Source organism: Argiope bruennichi, chromosome 2, assembly GCF_947563725.1.
Source record: "Argiope bruennichi chromosome 2, qqArgBrue1.1, whole genome shotgun sequence".
In the NCBI taxonomy this organism is placed as follows: domain Eukaryota; kingdom Metazoa; phylum Arthropoda; class Arachnida; order Araneae; family Araneidae; genus Argiope; species Argiope bruennichi.
In genome coordinates, this window is record NC_079152.1 from 2,359,445 (window position 1) to 2,365,747 (window position 6,303).

Genomic DNA, 6,303 nt, shown 5'->3' on the forward strand with positions numbered 1-6,303 from the left:
TATGTGTTAGAAATATTTTGAACGTATTTTCGATTCATTTTAAGCACGACAGAATTAAAAAATATTTTATTATTGCGTTCTCATATTTATATTTTGTAATTGCCTAAAATCGAGCATTAAAAGCTTTAATAATTTAGTATTAGGGATTTGAAATATTTTCAGTTATTTATAAATAACTGAAATTTGAAAAAAATATTATCTTTCAATGAATTATAAATTTAATTATTTTGTGAATTAATGTTTTATATGGATACAATAATTGCAAACTGTGCATGCTTCAAAAATTTGAATCACATATTTCTGTTTGAGTAACTGCCCATGTCAGTTAAGCAGGTGTCGTGTACTCGCCTATGGTACACGGGTTCTTTTACTGTGATTCAAAAAAACTACTCTCCTTCAAAAAATAAACTATAACATTTATTTCTACGACAAGACAAGCTATTCTATATACATATTAAGTTTAAATGAGTGCATTTCCGAAAGAAAATAGTTCAGAATCTTTTCAGCTGCTGATCACAACGCAGTTCCGTTTTTCAAGTTTGATTCCCAGTTGTTGTTGTTTTCAATACGGAGTTGAGTTGTTACTCGCTTCGTCGAAAATTGCGGATTCACGCTACAGCAGGTATAGAATTAAACGTTAGTTCTAACTAATATTTATCTTTTTTTAATAAGATAACTTGTTATGAAATCTTTCATACCATTTTTTTTCAGATCATTTAGCATATAAGTTATATTTAGAAAGACCTACTTTATTTAGCTGAAATATTTTGCCATATATTTTTAGGAAGTTTATATATCTATATCTATACTTATAATAAAGCTCAATGTGTGTGTGTGTGTGTGTGTGTGTGTGTGTGTGTGTGTGTGTGTGTGTGTGTGTGTGTGTGTGTGTGTGTTGGCGCTCTACAGGCAAGGTCATTTGACATACAGCTATCAAATTTGGTACATGTATACCTTAGAGGTCGGGAATGTGCACCTGGGGTCCTTTTTTTTGAAATTTAAATTACAATTTTAATTATTAATTAAAAACTAACTTTCCCGCCAAAAATATCTTCCATTTTTCCCACCGCCAACTTTTCCGCCAAAAAAATCTTCCATTTTCCCCACCGCCAAATCAGTAAGGCGTCAGCATTTTTTTTCTCCTCCCAACAGTAATGAGGCTAGGGTTAAATGTTTTTCGGCGGATTATTTCGAACGATTCTGTTTATTTTCTTAATGTTTTATGCATTTAAAATTAATCATTGTTAATTAATCCATGTTTCAGATTCATTCTGAAGTACTTTTGAATTAAAATAACATAGAATAAAGGAAATTAAAAATGTATAATCTGCATAGCGTTACCCCAACTGGCGTAGAAAAATTCACGCATTTGCATTACCGTAATTGGCGAAGAAAATTCATGCCTGCGCATTGTGTTCCGATTGTTGCCATGACAACCATTATCAACCAACGATTTAAATTATTTTTAGGTTAGTTGCATGCTTTTGTAAGTAAATTGTATTTATGTTAGTTATATATTTTTTGTATATGCTTATAGTTTTAAGTACATCGTTTTTTAAGTAGTTTTTTTTTAACCTGTTTTCAATGATTTAAATTATTTTTAGGTTAGTTGCATGCTTTTGTAATTAAATTGTATTTATGTTAGTTATATATTTTTTGTATATGCTTATAGTTTTAAGTACATCGTTTTTTAAGTAGTTTTTTAAAACCTGTTTTCGACCGATTATTTTAAACGATTCATTTTATTTTTCGAGTGTTTGATGCATTTAAAATTAAACATTGTTAATGAATCGATCTGTTCCTGATGCATCTGAGAAAATTTTGTTGACAAATTCTTGAGATATTACATAAATTAAGAAAGATATTCTTATTATAGTGCCGAGAAAGTTTAAACGCTCAGTGACTCTGTTATCAGTAATCATATTATAAAAAAATTCTTTGTTTCAGTAAAAATATATTATTATATTAATTGTAGATTAATTCGTTCCACTTTAATTTAAAGCATAAATTCTACGGGAGCTAACAGAAAATTAGAGAGATACATATTACGTTATGATTGAAGGACTTTATAATATTATGAGTGAATTATATGACTATCAAAATTGAAGTTTTAAAATATTTTGATGAAGAATCTATTAAAGTAGGAATTGCGTAAAATATTTAATTATTAAAATTTAAACGCACATTAAGATTGGCGAACCAGCTGGTCGCCAAAGGCGGCTAGTTGATAATAAATCTAATACACAACTATTTTTATAATTTAAAAAAAAAAAACATTTCATTGACCATTGTTATAAAAGATGGACAAAAGATTATACTCAATTGGGTAAATAAATTCCACAGCAAAGTGGGAATTGAAAGTATATCTTGCATTCAGCTAGCAAAAATCTTGCTTTTGTTTTCTAAAGTCTTTGAACTGTGTTTGCTTTTATTATAGGATTTTTTCCTTATAAAATTTTTTAAGAAAATGCTTTTTTCCATTTGAAAGTGAAAATGTTTATTGAAAATTCCTTTACATTGAATGGTAATGCATGTTTAAAATTATGGATCTCTTTATTCTGTTATAGTTACGATTTCATAATGTGCTGAAAACAAAAGCACTACAAACGTTTTTATACATTCAGAAAGAAAATATGTATATGATAAATTACCATGTATATTTCATTATATCTGAGAATTTTTTAAAAGATAAATCTTACTTTATTATTGTAGATTTATATTTGATGCTTATTAGTAGATTTCTATCATATTATGTAATTAAATTTTATTTGTGTATCATGTTCCATTATTAAAATATGACTTATAATATTTTTTGTGTCTGATTGTTTTAATTCAAATACCAATTTCACTTATACAATGAAATTATCAAAAAAGCCAATTAAATTTCTTTAATATGGAATGACAAATAATTCTGTTTGTCATTCTTCTTAATTGTGTATATTGAATATTAGAATCGGTTTAGATTTTTTTATTATATTAGAATGATTGTATTCTAGATTTTTTTTACCTTCTTGAACCACAAATTTTTCAGAGGTTTAAAATCCTGCATTTTATTTTGGAAAATAAAAATGTATATATAAATAAGATTTTCAAAAACTGTGAAACTTTCAGACATTATCAAGTTTAATAAAATAATCAAACTTCTAGTCCGGGTAAATTAGTTAATAACCAGTAATTTTTTTAAAAATTAACATATTTGTAAAATATTCTGTTTTGCATAAACATTCTGAATTATTCAACATTATTTTAGATTTTTAAAGCATATTCAATTTTATAATTGGGAAATGCAGCTGGCTGCTGTAATTCTTTGTTTTAATCTGTCTATTGAATAAATTTAATTTATATATGAATTTACAAGTTGAAAGTTATAGTAATATATAATATGCATAGTCATGATTATTTTTATATATTATTATAATTTATGCTTGTCTTACTATATGTTCCCTGCTTAAAACATCTTTAAAAAAAAAAAGGTTTTCTTTTTGAAAACGTTGATGTATTTCAAAAATGTCATATAAAAAAAGACAAACTAATATCAGTGATTTTCTCCTTGCATGATCCATTTAATTTCACCCTTATTTCTATTTCAGAAAATAAGTTATCAGTGGTGATTAAATACAAATAGACGCAAGAAAAATATTTTCCATTCTGGATCTGGTAGAGGACTTATTGCAAGTCAAGTGAAAAAAATTGTTTATATCTCTGAGTGCTTCAAAACAGAGTAATATCTTTATATTTATATTTTTAAACTTGTTTCAGAAATATATGTTATATATCTATGGAGAAAATTTACAGAAATGCAATAAAATTTTATTTCCAAGAATTTCAAATCCTCAGATTTGTTTCCTCTGCAATTCTCAACCTTAAATTTTTTTTTTCTTGCATATTTTTCATACATGCAGTATTTCCTGAAATTGATCTGTTAAGGGGGCTAATTAAGAATTTTAAAAATTACAGCAAAAACATTTCATTGACAATTTTATTATATACTGTTATGGTTTCTGGACCATTAATATATTTATTGTGTCACTGAGGGTTAAAATAAACTATTTGTTCTCATTTTTCGTCTGAAATTCCTAAAATTATTCAGTAATGCAATTCACAAACTTGTATGATAAATGTATACTTGCATACTTCAGATAATTCTCATCATTATTACTACCATTGCTTTTGCTGTACACAAACATTATTAATATTAATGTTCTCTATTTTTTAACAGAATTTCTCATGCGGAGTGTTCAAAGAAATTTTAAAGTAAATGAGTATTTATATGTAATCTAATTTCTTAGTGATTTTATTTAAATTTTTTGTTGCAAATATAACCATGTTCACAAGACAATTTTCACTAGTTGTGTTTATGAGAGTATGTTTTCTAAAATTAAGTCATATTTCTGTTTGTTAGAATGCATGCAGAAATTTTCTCAGAATATTTCACCTTTCTTGTTTCATACAGCTTAATCCTTTCACAACTATTCTAGTCATTATTTAAGTGTTAAACTTATTGATATATTTGTTCTGTTGAAATTACATGCTTATAATTTATATACAAAATATAAATACACATATCATATTTTTCATTACTAGTTTTACTGACAATCTGCTTTAAGTATCTATTTGGAGTAAAAGCTCAAAAACCTTAACATGTACATAATGAAAAACAAAACATGTAATTAGTTACCATCAAATGATCAGTATCAACTAGCAGGCATTCAAAATATAGCTGCCATCAAACTGACATTTATTTAATTAAAAGGATTCTACACCCATGGGTGTAATAATTTATTTTAAATATTTACACAAAAGCTCTCTCTAATTGCATTTTAAATTGCTTAACTCTTTCATAAATTCCTCTCATTTTTTATAGCAAAGATGGCAAACTCATGTTAACCTGGCCAAAATAAACAAGATTTATATGGGAGACAAAAAAAAAAAGTTTTATTTTGAAAATGTTGATTTATTTCAAAAATGTTGTAATATAAAGAAAAGACAAATTAATATGAATGCTTTTTTCCTTGCATCAGGCATCTAATTTTACCCTTATTTCTATTTCAGAAAATAAATTGTCAGTGGTGATTAAATACAAATAGATGGAAAATGAATATTTTGAATTCTGGATCTGATAGAAGACTTATTGCAAGTCAAGGGAAAATAATTGATCATATCTGTGAGAACTTCAAAATAAGGTTATATCTTTATATTTATATTTTCAAACTTGTTTCAGAAATATATATTATATATCTATGAAGAAAATTTAGAGAAATGCAATAAAATTTTATTTCCAAGAATTTCAAATCCTCAGATTTGTTTCATCTGCAATTCTCAACCTTAAAATTTTTTTTCTTGCATATTTTTCATACATGCAGTATTTCCTGAAATTGATCTGTTAAGGGGGTTAATTAAGAATTTTAAAAATTACAGCAAAAACATTTCATTGACAATTTTATTATATACTGTTATGGTTTCTGGACCATTAATATATTTATTGTGTCACTGAGGGTTAAAATAAACTATTTGTTCTCATTTTTCGTCTGAAATTCCTAAAATTATTCAGTAATGGAATTCACAAACTTGTATGATAAATGCATACTTGCATACTTCAGATAATTCTCATCATTATTACTACCATTGCTTTTGCTGTACACAAACATTATTAATATTAATGTTCTCTATTTTTTAACAGAGTTTCTCATCCGGAGTGTTCAAAGAAATTTTAAAGTAAATGAATATTTACATGTAACCTAATTTCTTAGCAATTTTATTAAATTTTTATGTTGCAATTGTAAGAAGCAGGTTTACAAGACAATTTTCAATAGATATGTTTTTGAGAGTATTTTTTCTAAAAAATTTTTTTAAATGCATGTAGAAGTTTTCTCAGAATGCTTTACCTTTCTTAATTCTTACAATACCAATTAGATTAGTGTTGCACATCTAGATTTAATTGCTTTATACAGAAATAAGAAATATTAGATGAAATTATTCTTTTCAATAAAGTATACCATTTTTAATATTTGCTTGTTTTTATGCATTTAAACATAATGCAATGTTTATAATGTATGTAAAATGAGGATTAATTTGTTCAATATATATATATATATATATATATGGAGAATGTAGCATTTTGATAGCACCTACAATTGAACAAATAAATGAATATTATAAAACACTAATTTTTCTCTTTTCATTTAAATATTTTTAACCTAGCTGAAGTGGTTAACATAATTTGAAGAGGAGTAATGATTTTTTGCCACTCTTCTTTGAAATCTTATTTTTACACTAAAGGTAGCAAAACATATGATGATATAA

The 6,303-nt window shown here is 25.7% G+C and overlaps 1 long non-coding RNA gene across 3 annotated transcripts; it reads left to right on the plus strand.

Annotated features, from left to right (window-relative positions):
• The first annotated feature begins 370 nt into the window (after positions 1–370).
• On the plus strand, positions 371–5,690 carry LOC129961707 (uncharacterized). 3 transcript variants are annotated; one of them, XR_008783815.1, is made up of 3 exons: positions 371–636; positions 3,591–3,721; positions 5,053–5,690. It is a non-coding gene; the product is annotated as an uncharacterized LOC129961707 (long non-coding RNA). The 3 variants fall into 3 exon arrangements; XR_008783814.1 differs by having other exon boundaries at positions 373–622; XR_008783816.1 differs by lacking the exon at positions 371–636 and adding an exon at positions 2,437–2,524.
• The last annotated feature ends 613 nt before the right edge of the window (positions 5,691–6,303 follow it).